Below are 27,155 nucleotides of genomic sequence, written 5' to 3'. Positions count from 1 at the left end.
TACATGTTAATCTGATGAGAATGGAGTCTCAAATGCACATACCTGAGTGAGTTGGGAAGTCGTTCTTTTTTCCTTGTGTGGGAGATGGAGACCAAGGGAGCAAAAGTCTTCCTCTCTGAAGTGCCCATTCCTTTCTTGAAGCTTTGATGCTGTGTTGGGTCTTATGGGCAGAATTGGAGGTGGATGGTCTGTGTACAGCACCAAGAAGTTGCTTCCAATTGTGCATTTGAGTTGGTTGGCCAATACAATGTGTCTGGGCAGTTCTCCTGCCAGGAGTTCACATGGCAGTGGAAGAGGAAGGGTGGGCTGGTGGTGCTGGAAACAGAATGCAGAAGCAGCATGGAAGGGGAGGGACTTGCAATGGGTGGAGGGTAGGATTTCTTATAACCATTAGTAGTCATGGATTTTTGGAAGGAGTATGTATTGCTAGGAGTGGGATCCTGCAAACTCCAAGGTAGGAGCGATTGGAGTGGATGGTTTCTGGGGAGAAACCGAGAGCATCTTTGAAAATGACCATGACACATTAGTAGGTGAGGTGAGAGGACAGTAATGAGACTGCAGTAAAAGCTAATAGGTTGAAGTTAACACTGAAAGATTGGTAGAAAATGAGAGATTTTGTTGTCTCAGGGACAAGAAGAAAGCAGGAAACCTGTGTTAACCAAAGGTGAGAAAGGAGTCATGCCAGGCCTTCACATTTCATTTTCTTTTTAAAAAGGAATGTAAGATATTTTTTCTTTCAGGAGAGATTTAAAATCTGAGAAGCCTCAATACAACAATATATGTGAAGTGAGACCCAAAAAATACAAAATGGGGGGAAAAGGTTCAGGGGCATTAAATAGCAAGTGAAAAATGCTAGGTGTCTTTTTCTTCACAATTGCCCAAACCTTGGACATAGCTTGAAAATTATTTTGCTTAAACAGATTTGGTGTAGCTTTAGCATATGCTTTTTTCATGTTTTGTCATGAAGGCTAAAGGAGCACTGTCTGCCTCCTCTTGACAGGCTTTTTGAAGCTGCAGTTAGCCCTGGTTTGAGGTACCTGTTACTGAAAGAGATGCAGTATATTAACACACACCTTCTCACGCCAGTCTCAGTAGGGGCCTCACCTCATTTGAAGGAAGCAAGGGGAGCAGAAGTATATAATGCAGAAACCATTTCCCTGAGGCCAGTTAGAAGGTCTGTTGCAAAAAGCAATCAGATAAGGCCATTCAGATGATTTCTGACAGTGCCATTTCCCATTGCTTAGACTGTATTTATGTGAAAATTTAATAATGAAGTTTGTAAAATACCCCACCTGAAACTAATTTTATTCTTGCTGAGAAACAGTCATTAAGATAGATACCAGACAGCAACTCTATTCTTTACAACACTGAATTGCTGAGCATTGGGCCTTTGTTAGGGGGGGTTTATCAGGTGAGAAAGCTAAAATGAGATAGCCAGTATTATTATAAACTATAACCCATAAGGTGAGTGTGAATTAGTACCTTCATTTTCCTATGTATTTATTTCAGCCAGAAGTTGTAATTAAAGTTTTTCAGTTACTCTTCAATAGCTTTGATTTGTAATATTTTTCTGAAATCAGTCTCTGCTTCCTTACCAGCACCAAAGCTTTTACTGATTGTGGTGCTAATTCAACTTGAGTATGAATGTTACATACATTTTGCCCGACAGTTTCTTACCATTCTGAACATGCATCTTGGTGCAGTGACTGTAGGAAAAATTAAAAGTGAACCAAGCATTTTAATGAAAACCAGCAAATAATTTCTTGCATCACTTGGTGTTACTATGTTCTAATTATGGTAATCGTGGTGTGCTTAACTACTGCCTTGCTTTACAGTCTGCAGAGTTTGGATACTTCTCTGGCATCACCAGGGAGATTAAATTGAAAAGTTTTTGGTGCATATTTTTTTCTTAGGATGTTGACAGCAGTAAAAATAAAAGATAGTTTTTGAGTAGTGTTCTAAATCTCAGCACACTTGGGCGTATCAGCTGAAGTGGGGTTTTTGTATCTAGTTAAGATAATAACTGGAAAAATAAGTTTTGCTCTACTATTATAATTAAACCAAGCTGTTTCTTTGTATAGTTTGTGTTTAGAGCTTCAGAATCATCTGAAAAGGAGGGGAGGTTTCATGTGTTTGCAACTTCAGAAAAGTCAAATTCTCCAAGACCAACAGTGTGCCGTGATGAAAGGTCAGCTTTTGAGAGTTCAGTGGGCATCTCTTTGAAAGAAAAGATCGAGAGATGCAGTAATTTAAATAAAGCCTAGCTTGAAAATTTTAGCTTCTGGTTTAGTAACTCCTGGTAACTGGTTTTGTTTGTGAAAATATTATGGGATGTAGTGGCTATTTTATCACTGATCTCGAAGACTAAAGTACAGTATAGACATTCCATTTATGATGGTGACCTCTTCCTCTGCAGAGTCGTTGGAACCAGTTTGTTGTCAAAGCCTTGTGGCCCTGTTTGTCCATATATGGGACGCTGGAGCCATGTTCCATTCTCCTTTTGGAAGAGCATGGAGGATTTTTCCATGTTCCCTCTTGAATGGGGAATTCCAAAATTTGAAATCTTGTAAGAGTGGTTTCCTTGACTACAAGAGTAGTGATCTCTGTGCCATGGATTGTAAGCACTTCCACAGAAGCAAAGTCTTTTTATGTCTCTATCTGAAGTTAAGACATTTGTCTGTCTTTTCCACCATCCAAAATTCTTGACTTGTTTGGCAAACTAACTCAGTAAAGCTTTGTCTTTCATTGGCTTTGTTTGTTTTGGTTTTTCCTTTTGAAAATGATTTGGTCTCTTTGTAGCACATTCCAGTTTTGTTCTGCTTTTATGGCTTATTCCTCTTGCTTTCCTTCAGCTAGAATGGAGAGAATTAAGTGCAGTTGTAGCTCTGATTAAAATCTTGCCTTAATTGAGTTGCAAATTTGCAATGACAGATATTGGTCAGGGTGCTGATGTAGCACCTTTTACCATTCCTGGTGCCTTCCTGTATTCTGACAATACTCTGTTTTTACAGTTGCTTATGTTGATTTATCCTCTATTTCTCTCTTCACAGCATGAAGTTCAGCACAGAGTGTAAATTACTTTCTCCATGATAGTGACTTCTTAATTATCTGTCAGGAAAATTAAGTCCCTTTTTAAGTCCTGTCTTGCCTTTCCCTTGAGGTGTCTCTGATACTTGGTCTCCTCGTGTAGGGTCTGGTAGACTGTGAGTTCTGAGAGCCATTGCTGTACAGATACACGAACATTTCCAGCTTCCTTTGGAGGGGTTAATGGTGTCAGTTGGCAATGCTCAAATAATCCTAAATGGAGAAGGTGGTGAGGAAATCTATCCATTAGATTTACACGGGATATTTTGTAAGGTACAAAGAGTAGCGTTGCTTTTCCTTTCACTCACTCAGTTGGGTGCCAGCCCATGTTTTTGTGCCTCGCTAGCCTCACCTGCCTTACTTTCAGGGAATGCTGTGGGAGTGAGTCTTGTTACTGATACGCTGAGTTATGGTTGGGGATAGGGGTCTGTTTCTGATTAACGTGGATGCTAACAGTATTTAGGGGAAATTCAACAAATAAGTAGAAAATCGTAGTTTTGTTTAGTTGAAGATGCTAAATAATTAGACAGAAGTTCTCTCTCTCTAACCCCTAGGAAATTATGTTTTTGTTAAGTTTCTCAGGTGCTGATTTATAGGAAAGATGTCTTGTGGCCCTGGTATGACAGTTCTGTATTCTATTATATCATCTATTTTGTATGCTGAGTGCTGAGAATGGAAAAGATGGAAACATGGTTAGATTGTCAGTTGTTTCCAATGAAGAAATCTGTTTGGTGGAACTGTTTGCATTCCTGTGGTCAGCAGTATAAGGAAATACCATGTTATGAAAAATTCCCAATTGTTTCCTTAAGGGCTCTTAGAGTTGCACAATCTTTTGATGGTTTTGTTTGTTAAAAAAAAAAAGAACTTAGTTGCCAGCTCTTCAGTTTGGAACTCAAAATTCTCTTAAATATTTACTAGAGCTTTGCTTTTGTACTCAAGGTTTGGATTCAAACCAGAAGTGTATTTTCCTAATGCACACTGATCAGCCATTATGAGTAGCTGAGGAAGATTATAATCTCATTCCAGGGCATCTTTCTTTGGGATATCCCATCAGTTCCTGGACTATCCATAATTGGATTACTCATGGTTTCTGGATGCAGCTCTAAAATGTTACCTCTCTAAGAGAGGGAGAGGTAGCTCTCAAGTAACCAAGTGGTTTTTGCACTTCAATTCTCAAGAAGATAAATGGTATTTCTGGCACACAAATTCTTTTGTCCTATAGGCTGAAGGCCTCATTTAGCATTTAATTTGTACTTACATTTTCAATATCCTGTTAGGATTTGTGTAGTATGTCTGATTTCTGACATACACAGTTATTCAGATGTATTTGCAAATTTTTTCGAAGCTGTTCAATATCTGTCTTACTGCTGTCATCTCTTGAGTTAAAATCCATCTCTCTTCCTAATTTATTAATCCAAGAATGTATACGGTTGTTATTTTCCCTGATCTGAGAGCTGACTCTCAGTTTGTTTTTTGATGTGTGACTCTTACTCCTTTTCAGATTTTCTTTTTCCCATTCTTGATATGATCTGCATCCTTTATTACTGATTGTATAATTTTATTTTGGGCATAGAGGCATTTAACTGATGAACAAGACCTGAGAATGTGGCCTAAACAATGCAAAGTGCAGTGAAGACATTTCCTGACCAGTGCCTGTGTCAAAGTTTCTTGCTCATACTCCAGGGGTGGGTAGAATGGAATGAAAGACCCTGGTGGATTAAGCAGAGGGAATTAAGTCATGGCACTACATGGCAGAGTAGTTTCATAATGGTCAAGTCTTTTTTATTGTTGTTTTAATACTGAAAATTTTGAATTGGGGAGGGATGAAGAGCTTGTGGAAGTGCGTTGAGTGGTAATATGGAGAAGGGATGTGAAGAAGAAAGGGATTGTAACAAAGAACTTGTGACAAAGGACAGGAAAAAAATTTGCTCAAAAGCATATGATGTCTGGAGTGTCACAGTTTATGGCTTTCTCCCAGACTGCCTCCTTCTACTGAGAGCTGTAGGATCTCCAGCCTCTGCAGTGCCCAGAGATGGGGACACAGCTGAGCAAGGTGCCCATTGCTGTCCTGGGGCTACACTGGCCCTCCTGGGAGGGAGCAGTGCTGTGCAGCTCCAGGGGGGCTGAAGTGGTATCAAACACCATCAGATATGGGCACCTCTGTGTTCTGCAAACCAGTGCTATTAGACCTGAAGCTAGAAAATTGGAGAGACTATTAAATTTTCATGTCTGAGAGTAGTCTACCAATGCCCTCTGGAAACAGTAGCTGCTAGCCTGGAAGAGAGTCTCTTCTTGCCTGTGACGGCTATGCTTAAAATAACATATCAGAAGCTTGCGTAAAAATAACTTTCCCTTATCTCTAACAGTGTGAAGTAGATGAAAAATAAACTGTACTCATGCCAAGAATAAACAGTCACGTTAGAGTGTTTAAATTCCTGATGCTGTGGCGTACTCCTGCTCTAGCATGGCATTTTGATGCCAATGCATTTCTTCCTCTTTCCCCAGTCACTGCCATCGCTTTGGATGCTCTGCCGGGGAGCAGTTGGCAGAACAGCAAAATGAGCAAATATGCCCAAACCCCATGTAGACCACCTAGGAGAGAATTCTGTCCCCTAAATCTCCCCTAAATCTGTATTCCTGTCAGGTCTAAAAGCAGATGAAGTAGTCTTGTGGCTGTTTAACTGTATTACACCTGTAATACTCTGTATAAGTACATTGTTCATTCCTAAAAGCAAAGTTGCTGAGCAAGGAATTGACTTTATATAAGTAAATAATTCGGGGAAAATAGACAATTTGAGCAATAACAAGATGCAATAACATCTTATTTTTACTTCTCTTAGAAGTTTGTTTTTTACTCCATAGTACCTGGTGATGATGGTGTCTTCCAGTAATTTTGTGTAATCCTACTTGCATTATTTTTGTGCACACTGTTTTTCTTGGAAGTCAGTTCTTTACTCCTGAAATTCATAGAGCATGTTGAGTAATCCAGCTTTTAGTGATGATGGGAAATGGGATAACCAGCCTTCTGAAGTTGAAACTGGTGAAATATTTGTAGCGTGATATGCTGAGAAGACCTAAGCAATAATGCTTGGGGATACTACAGTGAAGTCATGAAAGAGTAAAAAGGAAAAGCTGAGAATGGTTGAAAGAGTCTGTTACCACCTGATGAATTAAAATGGATTAACAAGTTGGTGAGAAGTACCAGCCTTGCCTGATGGTAGGCTGAGCTCAGTGTTTTCACAATGCATAAAATGTCTAATTTGCAATGTATAGATCTTAAAAAAGAAAATGTAGCGTATGTTTTGTACATATGTATGAAATGAAGGAGTCTGGCCCCTGTCCCCCAGGAAATAACTGGTTTTTCTTGGTGGAGGAGCTGAGGTAAAAAGGAAGGTGATGGAAATAATTTGTCAGGTTTGACTGAAGATAACTTGTGCTCAAAGCCTGTGAAGACAAAAGATGACAGAAGTAAAGAGTTGCTATTTTATTTACTCAGTTTACTTTCATGCTAGAAGATGAATGCAAGAGGAAAGCCCATTACTGCTCCGTGGTGGGAAAGGGTCAGAGCAGGGCGGTTGTTTCCGTACAAGCTTTGAGCACCAGCAGCTGTCAGTTTTCGAAGGGAGGTGTTGTGTTCCTGTCCTGGCTCTGCAGCTCAGTGGCTGCTCTGGAGTTCGGCTTCCTCAGGGCTAGAAGTGGAATTGTGGATTGTGGCTGTTATGCTCTACTTTAAAAATGTAGCAGGTGGTCAGGATTTTCTGTTTTGTAACTGGTCAATGTTGAGATTCACAACTAGGCACTCTTAGATGAGACTTTCTTTTGAGATTTTTGTATATGAAAAATGCTTTCTATGATAATGAAATAAAATGTAATTCAATGAAAAATTCTGAAAAAGAGTTCAAGAAGCTAAATGAGTTGATGCTTTAAGTGTATAGTATATTCTAGTAATGTTGAGAAACCTACCTGAAGTCAGTCATGTCTTTTTTTCTGTTTTACAGGTCAGCTATATTACTAGAGAGAAGGAGAGCTGTGGAAAAACTCAAGGTACCTAAAACATTTTACTGCCTGAATTCTTGCTGGGTTCTTGCTGTGGTGTTCTAGTGTAATGATATGAAGGGGGAAGAGGGAACTGAATCAGTAAACGGCCACTTTTAAAGTGGTTTTGTTAAAAACCACAGACAAAATACCCATCACAATAATCTTATTAATGTTGTGCAGAGTACTTTGTGGGATGAAGTTGGACCTCAGCTTTGGTGTGTGTGCAAGAGTCTGAACAAAGCTGCATAATATTTGCTCTAAATATTTTATAGAACTGCATAGACATAAGCATAGTGAGGTGTCCTGCAAGTTACAGCCCCAGTGAGGTGGATAATTCCCTCTTTGTACAGTGGGGTACAGGCACCAGCTGATGATAAATATCATCAAAGAGGAGTGAATGTGGTGCTTGCAGCTTTGACATTCTTCACAGCAGGCAGCTGACTTTGCTAACAGCAGTTAACTGCTCTGTCTACAGTTCCCAAAGATGCAAAAGGAGTGGTATGAAGATGGCAGAACCTGAGCAGCAGCCTGTATTTTACAAGTTGGAATTGGGGATTCTTTTATACATTTTTCAGACATTCTGTTAATGTCCTACAAGTGTATCTGTGGTATAGATAACATATATCATGTTGTGGTCTTTATTTTTGTAATAATAGGCAGCAAACATTCTTACAGTGGAGTCTTTTAGGGATTGAGTGCCTAATCTCTTCTCTGAAGTATTTTTTGTCTACCACTCTTTTCTGTAGCTTGCCAGGTCTTTATTAAAATAAGACAGTGTTATAACTTGCGTTTTCATGTCTGTTATGTAACTAAAAAGACTATATTAAAATTATCCTAGTATTTGGATAGGGCTCTTTTGGGGGATTTTTCTTAGCTGGAGAAAGTTTTTCTCCTTTCTTTGCTGGGAACTACTGCCTGTGAAATGCTATGCATACCTTGCAAATGGAACGCTATGAGGCCGAAGCAGGGAAGGAGTCAAAATATTATCACTTCATCAAAACGGAAGGACAATGGCTTTTACTAATAAAAGCTGATTTTATAATTCTGTGCACTTCAAATTAAGAGGTGCTGAGCTGCCTTCTTCCACCAAGAGTGCATCAACTTGTTACTTGTGAGTAATGATATAGTGAGCTCTGGCACTTTCTGTCCAGTTGATGCTGAGTTTGCATTGTTTGTAGCTGTTTAGGTTGCTTGTGCCACACATGCAAAAGCAGTTTGCTACAGGTGAGAGTACAATTTATATGGAATTAATTTCTCAAATTTCTACTATTAATAGCTTTTAGAGACGTCAAGCATTTGCCTTTGTGATTGAGGGAAAAAATAATGGGTGTTCTCTTTTTGTTTGAAGAGTGTGAGAATTTAAAAGAAAGAGCAACTTACAGTCCTGGTAAAAATAAAATGTGTTCAGTTCTTGACCTGCTGGTGGGTAGTTACGCTTACATTGCAGGTGATACAAAACTACTCATGTCTGTTATTTGGACAGAATTGAAAATACAGGAGAGAAATCCTGTCCAAGAGCAAGCCCAACATTGTTGTCACTGATGTGTTCATCTATAATGCCTTCCATTTCAAGAAACTGGGTCATTTTTTGGTCCTTTCACTTTGCTTTAAGATCATTCAGATCATTGCTTCCACATTTAAATTGAGGTTTTCTGTGATGCTTGGGGTATTGAAAATACAAGATCTTTTCCTGGGGTCTTGGGAGACTGCTAGACGTGGAGCCCTAGTGTGGCTGCATTCCCTGCAGTGCTGGACTGGCTTCTCCTGTAGGCTCCTGGTAAGATGAGAAGCTGGCAAAAAGCATAAAAAGGAATTAATGTGTGGCTGGAAAAAAGATACAAGGGACTCTCAGACATTTTATCTGGCGTCTCCAGTGCTGAAGGAGAGGTTTCTATCTCTTTGCTCATTTTAGACAAGAGATTTTGCTCCTGACGTTTTTTTGCCCCTCACTGTGCAGAACCTGTCAAATCCTTTCCCTGACACTTTCTCCCCCGTCAGTCTCTCAGAAAGACTTCAAAAGAGATTTTTCCCAATTGCAAAAGGAACCAGGCATGGCCTTTCTTACTCGCCCTGCATTTGAAGCATTGATAAGTAACATGTGGCTGACTCCAAACTGCTGACTTTCCCAGCCATTTAAGAAAACAGTTAGGAGTTTGGTTTTAAAGAAACTACAGGATTGTTCTCCCTTCTTTGCAATTGCTCTTTTGTGTAATGTGCCCCAAGAGGTTTGATTCTTTTCTGTCTGAAGCAGTGAGAATTCACTACTGTCTTTCTGATTAACACATATTGAAAAGAAATGTCAAATTTTTAAAACTTTTCCATATGGGAAGGGTTTCTTTATTCATAATCTGTGTCACGCTCTTTGAGTTATAACTTTCTTTTTTTCTTTAATGCCTTTGGATATCACTGTTTGGAAGTGCCGTAGCAGAAAGAAAAATATTATTTTTAGAACTTGAGACTGAGTAAGAGGAGCCTGGAATCAAAATCTACTGTCTTGCATAATTGTTTAAACCTGCTACGCAGTTTGGCAAAGGTTCAGACTGAGAGGTCTTTTCCACAAAATGTGGTTGGGGCATCATCTTTAAAGACAGGGTATGCCTGAGGACAGCCCTGGTCCTTTTAATAAGAGTTAAGCTCACTTGAAAGGCCAGGCTGAAGATGAAGAAGAATGTAACCTGGGGAGTTTTGAGCTTATTCAGTAACTCCAGTCTAATGCATCTCATTATAATGATGGGAGAACATGGTATAACAATGGCCTTTTTATTTCCTGCTCTGTCTAAGGAGCAATCTAAAAGTAAATTATACAAAAATACAGTAAGATGCAAGACTAACCTAAATCTGTTTTTCAGTCTATCACCTGAATTGATTTTTCTTTTAAAAATAATCACAAAACCCCAAGCCATCCCTGAAATACAGATAGTGTGGCTGTATTACCCATAACCGTTTAACCTGGTCAAATAAAATTCAGTGTTGTCTCTTAGCTGATGGGAAAACTGCATTCCCTTCAGGAATGTGTGAGGAGGTCTCAGATCTTGAACTATTAAAACGTTCAAAGGACTTGTTGGGGCTGTTTTCTGAAAACATCTCACGGAACTCTTAAGATTCAGCAAGTTTGTAAAGTTGATTTTTTTTAATGCCTCTCTCTGATATGAAGCACATTTCTAAGCCACAGGTAGCATTACTCATTTAGGCTTTTAAAATCCCCTAACACACAGTACTGAGGAAGAGGTCAAAGTAGGGCAGAGCAGGACAGTTGCCAAAGTATTTTTGCATGTTACCAGTGTAGTTGACTAAAACTTTAGTCTGTGCCCTACTGGAAGTGTCAGCCTGTAGTGTCCCATTCCCGCCACCTGCACACACCCTGTTTTCCAGGATGGCTGCAGCAGCTCTGCTGAAGGTCACGTTCCTAACAAGGCTGCTGTAGTGTTGGTGGTTTTGAGCCCCTGGGCTTTCTAATCCTTGAGAGAGGCTAGGTGTTTGTGGCACTATTTTAAGCATGCTCTTGAGTACTTTCCTCCCACCCTGCCCAGTGCATCTTTCAACACTCCCTCTCCATTCTCCAAACAACCCTCACCCCTTCCAGTCCATCAAGGAGGAACTGGGATGAACATTGGCACAAAATCCCTTTAGGCATGATGCTTCCTGGGTTCAAGCAAGGGAAAGTGTTTAATAAATGTTTGCTCCTGGATGTACAGTATTTCATGCAAACATGGAAAAATTGTTCTCCATCTTCTGTCAGCTACCAGCCCTGATTGAACCATATTTAATCATCCTAGAAGCCTGGGGTCATCTGGCTAGATGTGAATTTATTGTCCCCTCTGAGCCCCATTGTCAGAGTGAACTTCTTGATTCTGGTCAGTTTTTTAATTGGTGCTGTTTTAAGTCACCCAGATGTGGCTTTTCAAATATCAGTGACTGTAGATAATCCTGTCTGCATGAATGATGAAATCAAGTCTGTGATAGAAGGGTATTTCTGCCTTAAATGTCTGTTTCCAGTAAATATTCGTAAAAAGAAGTTGTCTTGCAGTCTGATAACAAAGACAAATTTAAACACGGATTTGGGCTCATGCACATTTCATACAATTATATAATCTGATGCCTCGTTCTCTAGTGAATCAATTTAAAGCTTTTTTTATTCCTAGCATGAGAAGTTTCAATGCATAGAAGCCTGAGTCTTTGATTTAATCTCACTAAATATTTGTAGATGCAGACAGTAATATTTGTTCCTGCTCTATCTGCACTCTGTGTTTTTCTTGTTCAGATTGAAAGGTAACCACATTAATTTACGATTTGCATTTAAAGTCCCACATTTGTTGGACTTTTTCTTTCCTGTTGAGGTGAAGAAACTCTCTGGAACTCAGTTCCTGTTTACTTGGCTGTCTCAACCTTGTCCTGTATGGACGTGACAATGGTGTTGTATCTCCTCCACTTCTCCAGCTTTCCCTGCTTGGGGTTGTGCTCATGCTGAACTGAGCTGTTTACTGTGACCAGGTCATCAAAGCACTGGAGCGCTGCCCAGATACTCATAAACAAATGAAATAAAATGTAGGATATATGTTGTGCAAGTTAAAGTAATCTAAGAGAATTAAAAAAAAAAGATAAAAGGAGGTCCTGTTCAACAGGACAAAGTTGTTGCCTTTCTCCTGAAAAAACACTTGCTTTGTGTGTAGCTCCTGTTGCTTTTAGTACATATGTGAAAGAGCTGTTGGGCTGTTGGTTGTGTTTTTAATAATTATTTTAAAAACATAATAATTTTCAGCATAGATTGTTGTTACAAATAAGAACCTGGTTCTCTGTAAACTCGACACCAAGTGATAATTGTCTTGTTTCAAAAGAGCCAAACCTAAAGTTTCTCTGGCATAAACAGACTAAATTTGAGCACTGGTACTGCTTCTCTCACTGTGATGGAAAGCTGGAGTAGCTTAGAAGTTGAGGATGAGGAAGTTTAACAAATGAAACAGGAAAACATCACCTTAGGATACTTCGAGAATTGCTTCTACTTCGATGATCCACAGCAGTAAGGAAGGCTTATCCAAATTCCTGCAACCTTTTAAAACATGAGTAGGGTGCTTGAAGCGAGGATCCCGCTTCCTCGGGCACGCTGCTAATCCCTGCGTTCGTACAGAATTTCTGTAGCTGTTACTTCTGCTGTGGATTTAGGAAAAAGACATTCAGGCTTTCCAAGACAGTATAGCTTTAGAAGGCTTTATTTTAGTTATGTTAAAATACTGAATTGTTGGTGCTGCTGGGTTGGGTTTTTTTTTTTTTCCTTTTGTCCTTTGCTTTTTTTTTCCCCACAAGTGCCTGGAATGTGTTAGAGTGTTGGATTGCTCTTTGCCATTTTCCCCTTTCCTTTTTCAAGGTCCTTTTCATGGAAACAGTTTTCTGGCAGCTGATAAGTTTCTGTATCTCATTCCCTGTCAAATTCCTCAGTCCATGTGATAAAGAGTTTCATGGGAGGCAGGAGGAGGAAGAGGACAGCATTCATGTGAAGTGTCCGATTGCAGCAGGGAGCAGAGGAGCTTGGTGGGCACCTCCAGAAGGAATTGTAGGGAGTGTGTGTTGCCAAGCACGGGGAAAAGCACTGGAGCTCTGGCATTCACCACGCAAAAACCTGTCCTTTTTCAGTTGACACAAAAAGGCTGTTAAAAGTTAGTACTACAGATTGTTTTATCGCATCCTGTTACTTAAAAATTAATGAAGAACAGCTCTGCAAAGAGGAGCTGATGGAATCCTTCAGTTGCTTGTGACATGGCGATCAAATTTTCAGCTCTTTCTGTGTGATGCTGGAATTAAAGCTGGAAATGCTATTCAGAATTGCAGACTGATATTTTAAATGATCAGGCTTATAACTGCAAGAGAACAAATCTACCTTAAAATTAAATATTTTTTCCAAAAGGTAAACTCATTCTACTTTAGTAGTATTATAGCCATTAATGAAATGGCTTTAAATGTGTCTCTCTACATCTACCACATTGTACTTAATTTTTTTTAATTGCTCCTTGGCTTACGAATAAGTCTGTCCTGATGACTTAAAATTGCTGAATCTTTGTAAAGCATAAAAACCCAAATGTGGCTAGATGTATATTGTGTCTTTACTGTAGAGATTGTTGGATTTTATCTGGTTTGGCTTTTTTCATCAATGAGCAGAGTGAATGAGGAATATGTGTTTTAAAATTGGATTTTTCTTTTTTTCTAAAGTAGTTATAAACCTTGAAACTCTCCCACTCAATACCAATTTAACTTTAGCAACAGTCAGTGGGTTTGTGATTTTTTCCCCCCCCTTCACTTATTGAACTGTATTCAGAAATTACAACGTCCCTAGCAAATGTTGATATTTATAGTCAGTTTTTTGTTTCCTCTCTGCTGAAGCTGGATTTGTGTAAATTCTTAACAGCTCAGTTGTAGTAACATGAAGATTTTCTCTGTCTGCTAGTGACCAATGACTCTTCATAGAAGAGTCTGTTAAATGTGGAAGTAAGCTTCAGATTTGGCTTCACTGTGTGTCAGGTTAAAACAAACTCAGTCGAGTTCTTTGCAGCTGATGCTCCTTTAATTCTGCTCCTCCTGCCGAGCTTTTGCTGCTAAGACTTGCCAACGCTCAAGTCTCTGCTGGTTATCAGCATGGAGTGCTAGGAACTGTGATTTGTATTGTGTCATCTTAGGCTGAGGAGAGTCTTGGTTGAAGGGGAATTTGTTCACTAACAAAGCATGAAAGTCTGATTTCTTTATGCTCTGCATTCAGAAACAGTTTTCCAGTGGTTGACAGTTGCTGCTATTGCTGTGTCTACACCTTAATGTAGAGATATGGAGGATTTCATGTCAAGTAGTTTGGTTTGAAGCTTATCTATACCAGTAACCAGAGTAACCTATAATTCTCTTAATTTTAAATTCAATTTATTTAATCACGTTTTTTGGATTAACAGTAGTGCAGGTACACAAATCAGTGAGTGCATTGCTGAATCAAATGTGTTTATTCTTGGTGGAAATGGACCACTTATACTTGACATAGGCTGTTACTTTAGATTGAGTTAATTCTTCTAATAAGCTAAAGCAGTCAATCCGTCAAATATTACAATTAAACAACAACAGAGCAAACCCATCTGCATTCTATTTGCAGTCTTTTGTGTTCCTTAAAAAATTTTGAAACATTGTAACACGCGTGAATCCCAGTAGTGGTTATACTGATGTTATCACCTTGATGTTTGGAGCAGCAACCTGCTACCATGAAGGTATGGAAGGAGGCAATTTTGGTGCTTCCAAAGCCTGTTGGTACAAGTCCCAAGCTTGTTGAAGGCAGTGACTTCAGAAAGCATCAGTGTTGCTTTCAGTATGTTTGCGTCTGGCATATCAAAGCTGTTCTTACCTGGCTCCCAGTTATGTGTCTGTATGAAACAAGTTCAGAGCAATTGCAAAGAAGGCAGAACAATCCTGTAGTTTCTTTTAAAACCAAACTCCTAACAGTGTTTTCTTAAATGGCTGGGGAACTAAGCGCTGCTGTTTCCCTGCCAGCCTTCTGCCTTTGCTAGTCATAAAAATGAGAATGCTTGTTATAAGGAAGTTAAAGCCTGCAGGTAGTAAAGTAGCTTTTTAAAGAATTAATTAGAAGTTGGATAAAATATATACCCATCTACCAAAGACTTCAAACTTTTTGTTGTTGCTGCTTTTTATTTTTAAGAGGCAAGGAGGGGTTTATAGCCGGGTTTCAGAATCTCTTAGCAACGCAGAATCATCTTTCAAAAGTTGAAGTTTTTGGTGAAGAAAATAGAAAGGAAAAAAAAACTCTCACAAATTAAATTTTAAAGTATAATAAGTCTGGCCAAAAGATATTCTGAGAAACAATTTGCTAAAGATATCAGAGCCGACAATAAATCATTTAAATTGAATCATTTCAAGTACATCAGGAATGAACATCCTGCCAGACAGACTGGAGAGCTGATAGATGACTGAAGTATAGGAGAAATACATGGTGAAGATAAGGCACAGAATAAAAGTTAAATGATTTTTATCCAAGTTGACTTTGCTGAGAGATTTTAGGGCAGAACTTCACTTTGTAGGTCATATTTTGGGAATTGGTCTTAAATTGGAATGTTGGTAAAAAAGATTTTTAGAACATAGAAAACAAAAATAGCAAATTGCCAGGAGTAGATACCATTTGTCCAGGAGAGCTTATGGTAACCACCAGTGACAACATTGATCTGGCAACTGTGATCTGTTACTTAAAATGGCTGCAAGATCAGAGGCAGGAAGATAGGCAAACACAATCTCAATATATTAAAAGCATTCCAGGAATAGTCAGGGTACCACAGACGTGCAGGTCTGTACAGGCAAGTTGATATATTTCATTAGGAACAAAGACCACAAAATTGGTAAACGCGTGGGCAAATACGTGGGCAAAAATTTATCTCAGGGTTTGAGGAAAGTGCACATGTGCATTTCAGATAGATGGCCTTTAACCTTAGGGTAGGACATGCAGTTATTTAGGTCTCTTTTTCCTCCTCTTCAGCTTGCAGAGTTGAACTTGCTGTTGGTGTCAGATGCAAGAAAAACCCCAGTCATTTGCTCTGTAATCATATAACTTTTTGAAAAACTTTTTAAAAAGGCAGAAACAGAACACTATACCACAATAGTAACTTTGTGATAAATTAGATGGATGTCAACAAATAACTGGATTATAGGGAATAGTGGACTGAAATTAACTGTATTGCCTCGAGAACACTAAATTATATGTATGTAGTAAAAAACTGTGACTGCTGATGTACATGGATTTAGATGTGGATGTTTGTTTAATTTTGGTCAATTTCTGACCACAAGGTGTAGGTGAAGCTTAGTTTGTGATAAGTGTGGCATGGTCAGTAAGGAGACTCCTATGAAATCTGCCAAGTCTGAATTTTCTCATGTCTTCGTATGTGATTGGCACACGTCAGACTGAATGTTTGTGACTCTTTTTTACATTGCTGATAGCCCACGATTCTTGGTAAGAAGATACACAATAAATAAGGTAAAGTGTCATCTTGGCATCAAATACTAGGCTTTAGGAAAAAAATGTTGTTTGGACCGCAAGTGGCTTCAAGCTTTTTCATGGCTACAGTCTCTTTAAGGTACTTAATGATGGTGAAATAGCTTTAAAGTGGAACAGATTTACTAGACCAGCTGAAAGGCCCTCTCCAGCATCTGTCAGCTTTGTACCAGTTTTGTACCAAAGAATTACAAAATGAGCAAAGGTTACCAGAAAGGTCAGGTTACTTCCATGGAAATATTTTCTCTGACCAAATCTGTCCTTTAAGCTTTGGGATATACACTGTAGATAAATTTGTGTTACTCTCTTTCAACCATAAAACATGAAGCTTGCACTGTTGCTGGTTTGCACATGTTGTGTCATATGGAAGAAAGCGTATATTTGTAGGTGGGTACTGATAAGCTTGTATGATTTAGAAAAGTATTCAAAAATACTTTCATCTTCACCATAACTTAGTGTTGTGTGCTTGTCATGAATCATGCTGATTCAACCCTGGCTCATCTGTCATATAAGAAGGGGAGCTTAAAGCAGCTTTTACAAAATACATTTTGGTGCAGTACATTCAATACATTTCACTGCAATAAACTCTTCATTGCCATGAATACAGCAAGGTGCTTGTAGTGAGCTGGTGGGTGCGAGGGGTTTGTTGCTGCTTTTACTCCACTTTCAGCATGAGCCATTAAAGGATTTCTAGTATAACGGAGTGCTTTGTTTATTTACGTCATGCTAACATTGAGATGTAGAGACTGTAGTACCACGTTGATGTCCAGAGGTGTGAGTCGTGCAACACATTTGCTAGCTTTTTGGCTCAGTTTTCTTTCTTGACAGCAACAATAAAATACAGAAGACAGTCTTTGAGATGCACGTTAGCTTCAAGCACTTACTGAGAATGGGAGAGAAAACATTGTCATTACTTTAAAAATCATTTATGGAACTTGTTAAACACTATTTCCTATTAAACTTGTTTGCTTTATAGTAGTCCACATGGATGAACATTTTTGTAACGAAGTAAATTTGTATTTTGATTGCGAATGCAATAAAATGTCTGCTACCTTTCTTCCATTCCTCCTTCCTTCACTTTTCCTCCTGCTCTGCTCCCTACCAGTTGAGATTTTATTTCTGTATATTTTTTAAGGAATTGGTCATATATTTTTACTTAATGATTGTTATGTTGGCAGCTCTTGCACTTGGTATTCTGAAACCTTGTTTGTGCCTGGTGACAGTTTCTCACAGCATATTTTAGTCTACACTCACACGGTTGCTGGGTCTTGGGATGTGCTTGGCACTGCAAGGTTCTTGTTTTATACTGTGTTATATCTCACTGCTGAGAATTAGTCAGTAATATGTGTTGTTGACTTAGGCAACATAAAAAAAACCTCTAGTTGTGAGATGCGTAGAAAAGTGTACTACCTGTTGTGCATGTGAATTGCAAGATTTTAATGAATAGGCTCTTGTTTTTAAATCTACCACTTAGATTTTTTTTTTCTTTTTTCCCCTGGGCTGACAAAATAGTTAAGTGATCTCTTCTAATATGTTCACGCTGTCTTGTCTGTAGCTTGTCAGTGTTTTAAAGCAGCATGTGCCTTGCATAACTCAAGATTTCTGCAATATCAATGCCTGCTTTTGGATTGCATGCCTCTGTTGGAACCAGTGTAAGTCTATGGTGCAGCCAATGAAGTCTAGATAATTACTCACTTCATGCCAGAGAGAGCTTAATTAGACAGCGATTTCAAATGCTATGTAATTATCTAAAGTTAGGCAAAAAGAATCGCACTCTACGACTTAATGGTTTCACAAACGCAAATGTTGAACACGAAGATGTTAAGTTTCAGTACTTCGTACATAATATAGATGATAAATGAAAACTGTTGCTTTAGGACTTAGGAATTTTTTCTTTCGAACTGGGGACTTTTAGACATTGAGCAACTTTGTTCCTGATTCACATCTCGGAGAAAAACTTAAATCATCCCAAGTGACTCACAAATTATTTAACCGTGAAGTATGAACTTCTCTTGCAAGTTCAGATGGTGCTATTTATCTTTAACCATTCTGTGATGTAAGCATTTCTAGGCACAATCAAAGAACTTCCCTATTTCAGTAATTATTCCAGAAAATGTGATATGTGTTCATTTTCAGCATGAGTAAAACAATTTGCTTGTGTTACAGCTGGATGTGAAAATTAGGGACTTTCTAAGCCCTTTCTGCATTCTTTTAGTGTGAAATTTTTTGCTGTGTATCAAATCTGAGAGGTGTGCACCACTAAACCTCACTATTACTCATCTGTAAGTCTGGTTTGGGACATAAGTGCTATGTGGGCTTGGAACCCTCTCTGCATCTGAATTTTAGCCTTAGTGACTAAAATTTATTTCCAGCTTGAAGCATCATGTCTAAATTAAAATGGTAAATCCTTAAGAGCAGAAGAATTGTGGTTTATTTCTGGGATAGATCTTTCATGCTTTTAAGCAATACTTAGATCTTGGATAGGTTTGCTGCACAAGAGAGAATTTTGCTCTGGAGAAGATGTAGCAAACAGAGAAGAGACTAGTCAGTGAAGAGCTGTGTTTAGTTAGCCAGTTGGCATATGTGCACTTGCAAGATTCACTTGAATGATTTCTGTTTGTAGTGCTCAGCTGAGTTCTACTGAGACAGTGAAACTTACTGTTATCGCTTTTAACATCTATCAGTATTTTCACAGCCTTCTATCAAAATATTGTTGAAAACTGAGCCTGAGAAACAAATTTGAAATCTATAACTAACACCCATTCTAGTTAAGTATGGCTGGGGGAAAAGTAATTTTTAAGCTATGTAATTTTTTTAAGGCATCTACAGCTCTATCACCATTCCCTACTTTACTGAAATATCTTCTGTTTTGAGGTAGGTCTAAAAAAGCCTTTTATCCTTCTGGGATTTTTAGATTAAAGACTTCTCCAGGTTCTGCTGTTTAAGAATACCTTTGTCTTGTATAGTCCAGTATTGAGGATAAGTAGGATATTAAGAAATATAATTATTTGCATTGCAGCACTTCATGTGAAAAGAACTAATGGTCTTGGAAAGGTGGCCTACATACTTTGGAGGCCTTGGCATTGCTGAGTGTGATGTGACTGACTGATCACCTCTAGAAACTTTCTGTGCATGTTTCTAATATGTGGGAAAGACAGGTTTTGCTGTGGCAGACAATAAGCAATGTAGGAAATCATCCCCGAGTGGATTTGCCCAATGTTGAGTAGCTTAAAAAAAAATTGTGGGAAGAATGATGAGTGCTGCTCTTGCTTTCCAGTAGCAGTGGAACTGTTCATGCAGCAATATAGTGAGATTACTTGCAGTCTAAATTGTGCTACACTTCTGATGTAAAAATGTGCTGCCTCTGTTTACCCTTTATTGAGTCATTGGTTCCAAGAGAGAAAAAAGAGATGGTATTTTAAGCCATTTGTACAAATTCCTATCTTCCAGTCAAACATAGGATTTGGATTTACTTTCCTTGGGAAGCTGAAATTACTGAAGATCCTCTGCTTTTGTATTTTCCAAATGATAACGCTGCACGTTTGTATAATGGTTTTGGAGATTATACCAATCTTTCAGAAGCATTGCTCTAAACTTTAGAGATCCTTTTTTAAAAAGGTAATGTTTAAATATTTCATCAATCTTGTTTGCTAGAAGGATATTTTTCTCCCATTTTTTTTATTACTGTATGGACATGATATTACAGTCTTATTTCTGCAGAATGTTTTTCTTTCCACACATTGGGGCACAAGCCTGTAGTTTTAGCAGACTCAGTTTATTCAGCAACATGCACAAGCTGGTACTTCATTGATTTCTTATAAAGGGAATAACCCTGTGATAGTTACTTCTTACCATAGGTACTGGTCTTGAAAATGGTCAAGTGAAAATACTTCCCTATTGGTGTCATTCTTTTGAATACCTGTGCTGATGATTGAGTGCTTCAGCCAGTGAAAAGGTGACCTGCTGCTACTAAAGATCAAAGGAGCTCTTTTTTACTGGTGGTATTGAAGCTGAAGAAAAAAATGCCAGTAATATATATTAGAAGTGTTTTGCTGTGTATGGCTTTACCCAGCAAGAAGGAATCAATTTGGAATTTTTAAATGGGGACTGGCTTGAATTGAGGGAGGAAAAAAAATACATGTTGTTTTTGTTTTTAAAATATATTAGAGGAAAAAATGAGCTTCTCATGTAAACTGGTGACTTTGAGTGGGATGAAATTTCCAGGGCTCAGCAGGGTGAGGTTCGTTGATGGTATCAATAGCATCTCCTTTTTATATACTCAAGGCCTTTCCTGAAATCCCAAGGATGACATAAGGGAATTTCATTCATAGGAAAGACTCTAAAGGACTGAATTCTGCCTTAAGTTCTGGAGCTTCAAGGCTGCAAGCATTGGTGAGATTACTTACCGATAAGTAGTAATTTCTTACTAATAAGTCTTACTCTCAAACAGATGGAGCTGAGTCTCTATAACAACTTTGCTGGGAAAGTGCGATCCCAAGTGAAAGTGACAGCTTTTGTAAAGTTCCCCCAAATCCCAAATCTGACATCAGCCAACGTAAAAGCACCTTGGCAGAGCTGATGTAGATGTGCAGGTTTCTGAGGTCATCCCACCTTGTCTCTGCCAGTGATGGTTGTGTCCTGCATGCTGAGCTTGGCTTTGCTGGCGGCTCCGCTTCCCCCCTCGACCGCCCTCTCCCCCAGATAACTTTATCCTCATAACACAGATACTCAGCACTCCAGTCTGGATTTCATTTCTTCTCCTTCAGCTCCGAGTGATCTCGAGCGCATTCCTGACGCGTTACCAGCAGCCCACATCTCCAAAAGTGCCATATCAGCTTTCAGTGGCCAAAGCTCGGAGGGGAAACAGGCCAGTTCCTCCGTGCGCAAACAGCTGGGCAGTTGTGGATGGAATTAATTGCTGATATGCACTGGCTGTGTTTTTCTTCTCTTGTCATTTCCTTTGCAGCTGTGAAAGGCAAGGTTTTAAGGCTTTGAAAACAGCTCAGACCTCAGTGGGAGTAATGTAGGAGTACTGAAATGTATGTGTAGATTAGGATTTGCGTACAAAATAAAACCTCTCCTAAGCTGTAACAACCAGCACTGTTGACATTGATATTTAAATTCCAGGTGCATCTTCCAAAAGTAATTTCTGACTTTGGTTTTCCAGCTTGGGAAAAAAGTCTGTTTGAAGAGATTTGGATTTCTGGAAGCCATAATCATTGTTTTCTGAAAATCGGAGTCTGAAGTTGAGCACTGAAAGCAATATGTTAGGAAAATGGTTGTCTTCCATGTATAGTCTTGGAGCTATTATACAAAATGGACTGATGCTGCTTTAGCCAAATGTGAAACAGTCAAGTTGCTGAAAGTCATGTTCCAGGCCAGCAGTTATGGGAAATTTATCACGGGGTTGGAAAACACATATGTTATCAACAGGACTGCATGTCTGCCTCGAGGCTTCACCCAGCCCATAACAATCCAAAAACAAACCACCCATCACAAATCAAAAAATGCTGTCGAAAGTAGATTCTAAGCCCTAATGGTGTCAGAAGCTGCAGCATGCTGGGCTTAGTTGTTAAATCAGTGGAAAAATGTGTGATACCTATTGTTGAAGATAATATTTTGTGAGCTTCCAGTATGCAAGTGCAACAGATATTTCCCCCTTTGTTTATTAAACTGTTTTAAATGAGCTTTTGTTTTATGGAATTGTTATATCTCCCCTACTAGTAGGCTTATGCTGCCATGCAGTTTACTCAGGGGAAGATCTCTAAGCTCTTTTGCCAAAATAATTACAACTCTCCTAGGTATTTTATTAGCACACAGTATTTGCATATCATATATTTATAAATAGTCTCGTACCTAGAATGGATTGTTTAAACAAATGCTCAAAAAAGATTTTGTTGTTTTAAGACCTGGTCTTAATAACTAAATAAATGAAGTTGTACAAATATGCTGAAAATGTCCCACCAGCTTGGGTTGTGCAACTCCTTGTGCCACAAGATGAGTATTTCAGAGGTCCCTCTGAAACCAAGGCCATTATTTGTGGTAAATACTGTGCAGAGTGAGGAAGGATTGACAAACCAAGATCTTAATAAATAAATAAATAAATATTGCACAACTCTTGAAAGGAGACAAACTTTCAGTCTCAGCACCCACATCGGCCAAGCTCTTGCAGAGGCTGCTGCAGAGATTGTCCTTGCAGCAGATACAAAGGAGTGCATCCTTACATCCTAGTTTTTCAGCCTTCCATGCAAGGGATTTCCGCTGCGACCTTGTCTGTCATAGCTAACAGCACACAAGGGGACACCAGCCCAAGTCTGGCTCACGTGGTATGCAGGAAGTTCAGCTGTAGTAATTTGATTGTGAATCTGAGCCAGAGAGTCAGTAACTCAAATCATGGCTGTTACTTCATAGAATGAAGGTTGGCTCTTTAAAAGGCTTCTAGTTTTTATAGCTGAACAAAAGTTAATTATTACATAAGTTGTATGCTATACATATGCATATATATTTTCATATCTTATTATAAATATACATGTATCATAGACACCCTTTTCCATATCTGTCATACTAAGTACTTTTTTGGCAGGTAGCAGAAGTTATGGAAACAATTAAAATTCCTGTGCAACACTGGATTACTTATTTGTTTGGAACAGTGGGTGGTGTTACAGGGAGGGAAAAAAAGGCAGATCTGTACTTCAAAACCAAAGTGTAAAAGCATTCTGGAGTGGTTTTGCCAGAAGGTCTTTTTGTCAATTTGTGTTTGAACAGAAAGGTCTGAGTATCAGGAATAGAGTTTTGGGGTTTGCACTCTGGTGTATCTTGTTAGTAAATATTTGAGGAATTACAGAGCTGCAGTTGTTTTTATGACCAGTAACCAACAGGTGATCCTTTCAAGGCAATAAACAGTGTATGAGAACAGAGTTCTTAATTGCCTTGGAGTGTAAGAAGTTGTTAAAGTTTAGAAACTGGTTGTTCTCTGCTCTGCCTTCACTTTAATCTAGTGCCTGTCTGACTGAGAGATTAGGAGTAGCAAAAAACCCAACCAGTTTTAAGGAGCTCATATAGTAGCTGGGCAATTTAATTTCATCCAGCAGTGAGTATCTTGATCCAGAGAGTCTGCACTGTGTTTTCCTGTGGGTTACATGACAGGTTGGTGGCATGATTTGCTTTGCAAACCTGTAAATGAGTTCATGTTTGTGAATCTTTTAGCTGTGGTTTCTTTCTCCACCCTTTTCTTATGAATAAGCTTGAAAAATATTTAGGACAAGATTTCTCTGGACTTGCCATGTCTGATGATATCTTTTTTAACTGTGGTCTTTGTATATATGTACTTCTAAAACAATTGGGAGGTGTGGTGCAGTGAGCTTCCTTGGAGGGAAGAACACTGTTAGTAAAGATTACTGATTCTGTGAGAAGAGTCAACTACAGAAAATGCTGAAACTAACACTGTGGCTGGGAGGAGTCTGTGGCTTTGGTTTTTAACTCCCTTTGGGTTTTGCCAGTGACTCGGAGCAGGGAAGTGTTTGGTCAGTTGTGGTGTAACAGTGAAAATATTCTTGTCTTCCTGACAGCTACATTTATCAATATAGTAATAAGTTCAGTGTCTTCAACAACCACCTGACCTGCTACATGAGGAAATTGTATGCAGTTAATAAATACTTTAGATTGTTCTGTATGTGACTGACAAGCCATAGTTGACTAATGAAATACAGGATTTGGCAGTACTAAAGCTCGAGACATCGTTGAGTGAACTTTGTGTAAGAGTGGGTTCATTCAATAAAAAATAAAAGGAGCATTTAAAGAGCCTTTTATTCCTTTCATAAAGATGCTTTGTGCTGTTGCAGTTGTGTGTTTGATAGAATGGTTGGGGATGGATGCTGCAGAAAGTTGTCTTGTAATTTGAGTGTCTTCTATTTGAGACCTGCATGATTTTTATCTTCGGTGTTGTGACGTGACTGGTGAGTTACAGTTTCTGTGCTTGAATGGAGTTTCCCACTATAGTTAGTATTGATGTATCCATAAACGAGTCTGTTAGCATTGGCCATTCTGCATATTATGGGATGGATTGGGGGTTTGTTGGTTTTGGGTTTTTTTTTTTTTCTTTTTTAGGAAATGAGATCTGATTTTGCTTCTGCTTAAGCCAAGGAGAATGCCAGACTCAGTAGGACTGGGCTCCGAGTTTTGAGTATATGTTGGCAGCTAAAGTGAGCACAGCCACATGGGGCACAGGGCTGATTCTGCTGTACCATGGTTCCCTGTACCTTTGAGGTTTTAATTTTAAGTCTGTGAAATAAAATAAATTGAATGTTTTGGTTTGTGGTTGAGTTTGGTTTTGGGTTGTTGTTTTACTTGTTGGTTTTGGGTTTTTTTATAGGTAGGTAATCTTGATGTGTTTTAGCACATGGCTCTAAAACAGTTCGTTGCTGGTCTCACAGTCGCAGCAATTGTTGCGCTGTAGCTCCTCAGCTCCCTTTACTGTATCAAAGTAGTTCAGCCTCTGTGAGTATGTGTGCTAATGGGTTTTTATAGTGTGTGAGTAGTAGTAGACTAGAAACTCTCCCATATTAGTCATTGCAGTGTGATAGATAATAGAGAAGTCTGTTCTCATTTAAAGCTATAGCTGAATGCATGAGGCAGCCTTCATTAATATATACTGCAACTGCATCAAATTTCTTCAATTACATCAGAGAGATTCTTACGATAAAGGCATGACCAGCTAGTTTTAAATTGTCTGTTAAATTCAATTTCCTAGTATCCAAAAAAAAAAGTACCCAAGTATTTTAAAATACATAAACTGGGGAGAAGAGATGAAAAAAAAGCTTCTAACTTTCAGTAGATTAATCATGCTTTCAACATCTGGAACGAAGGTTTTTCTTAAACACAGTTTTGAGACATGCAGTATTAATCCCAAAGCTTTGTGAGGGCATGCAGAGCTTAGCCTAGGAGGCAGATACTGAGTTCTGGCATTAGTTTTTTTTGCATTGTTTCCACATTCTGGCACTCCAGTCCATTTCCTCGCCTCACTGAGCACTGAAAGGGACATAAATTGACATAACTAGATTTTTGTGACTGGGGCAAGGGAAGCAGCCTGAAAGATAAACTTTAACCTGTCATCCTGTCAACAAATTTGTATTGTTACAAAAGTAAGAATTTATACATCATGGAGTCAAGAATAGTATGTAGGGACAATGCATTAAGATAAAGAAAGTGCATATCTGAAGTTACATTTTTTTCAGCCTAAAAATAGAGTCTAAACATCCCACTGTCTGATTTGCTTTTCCATAAAAAAATTTACTTTTTCATTTTTCTGTCGTAAAAAAGCTTTGAGTACTCTCGCTGGCCTAAAGCAAGGAAGTTTGAACTACGACAAAAGTTAATGGGAAAGTAATGGGAGAATTTGGCCTGTCCCTGTAGTTTTGGGACTTCAAGCTTCTCTAAGCAGTCTATACTGTGTCTTGAGCATGCTGCAGTTCAGTTATGCAACCTTGGGAAATTTCTCTCCCTCTGAATGCACTCTGCCTTTATTAAGGCTAATGGGAGTCATGTGTTCATGTCAGTGGGAAAGCAGACCCTTAAAAATCTTTCTGGTAGATTTGGTGGAAACAGAGCTCACGTTCGTTATTGCTGTTCTGGGCAGTTGGATGTCTCATTAGCGGAATGTTAATGATGTTCAGTGAACTTCATTATTGGACGAGAGGATGTGGTGAAAATATAAAACAAGTGACTTTTCAATCTTACAATTTCCTGTATTGTTGGATTAATTTCTGCCTGTTGTGTCCTTTCTCCCATCCCAGTACTTACACATTATTACCTGGAGTCTTGGTGGATGTGGTACTGAGGGTGCTTCAGCCCTGCTGTCGGGGCTCTCTGCCCTGAGCCCGTGCTATGCTCCCCTCTCCTGGGAAACTTACAGAGCAACCATTAGATTTTCAATCCTTCTGCAGCTTCAGGCAGGGAGCAGGTTATAAACATCCAGCAGGTTTTAGCCATGGGACTGTCAATGCAGTATCTTTACAGGGACCGCCATGTGTGGAGGGAGCAAACACGGCTTTGCACAGCCCTGCGGGGAAGATGGCAGTGAGACCCACACCATCCCTTCACTGAGCAGATGTTCCTGCAAGCCCCCACTAACAAAAACAAACCCACCATCTCCCCGCCAAGCCGCAGGATGGGCTGGCCCCGACGTGAGGCCGAGCCCTTGGCCGGCGGTGGGAATTCGCTTACCCTCGGAAAATGCGGCCTTTCGTTTTATCTAGCCGAGGCAACCGCAGGGGAACAATGGGTTATTAGAGCATTGGAACAAGGCAGGCTTTGAGTGACCCCTGCGTTACTGTGTTGTGCAGGCAAGGCTAAAAGGAGAGATTGGCGGCCCTCAGAGTTAATTTGGCAGCTGGTGCGTGGGGGCCTGGGCTGGTGGTGGGTGTGAGGCGAGGGTGGCCATGGAGGGAGCAGGGAGGGCTTCCCCTCAGAGCTGTCTCTGGGAAAGGGGAAGAAGTAAACACAGAAACAGAGAGCTGGCAGAGTTAAAAGTGTTCAGTTTGTTTTTTCTTTCTAGTACAAAATCTGTTTTCCTTCATTCTTCAGCTTTTAAGACAAAACTGTTACCTTGCTGATTTTTGTCGCTGTGACAGTAAGAGTGGCTGGCAATGGCTGAATGGCAGGTGAAGTGTCCGGTCACAAGCAGAAAGGTGCTGGCCTCCCCAGTTTTTCATGGAATGGCACAGGCAAGCTTTCATGTCCCATGCAAGGTCTGAACGTTTTGATCTTAAATGTAGCGTTTGGAGGTGTCGTCCTCCCTGAGGCTCGTCCTCCCTGAGGCTGTGCACATCTGTAAGCAGTTAGGTAGATTATGCCATTGACATCTCAGAAATTACAGTCCCAGAATCACAGAATAAACTGAGTTGGAAGGGACCCACAAAAACCAAGTCCAGCTCTTAGCCCTGTAAAGAAACATCCCCCAGAATCACACCACATGCCTGAGAGCATTGTCCAAGCACTTCTTGACCTCTGTCAGACT

At 39.3% G+C, this 27,155-nt stretch overlaps 1 protein-coding gene across 5 annotated transcripts in view; it reads left to right on the top strand.

Moving 5' to 3' along the window:
- Window positions 1-27,155, top strand: part of ADD3 (adducin 3) — a 93,465-nt gene that overhangs the window by 26,683 nt on the left and 39,627 nt on the right. For all 5 annotated transcript variants that reach the window (XM_032116073.1, XM_032116078.1, XM_032116075.1 and 2 more), the window contains exon 2: window positions 7,083-7,128. The gene's annotated coding sequence lies outside the window, so the exon portion shown is untranslated. The remainder of the gene's footprint in view (window positions 1-7,082; window positions 7,129-27,155) is intronic.

Source organism: Corvus moneduloides, chromosome 8 (assembly GCF_009650955.1).
Source record: "Corvus moneduloides isolate bCorMon1 chromosome 8, bCorMon1.pri, whole genome shotgun sequence".
NCBI lineage: Eukaryota > Metazoa > Chordata > Aves > Passeriformes > Corvidae > Corvus > Corvus moneduloides.
Note: the sequence above shows the minus strand (reverse complement) of the source record. Positions and strands in the feature narration are given on the sequence as shown.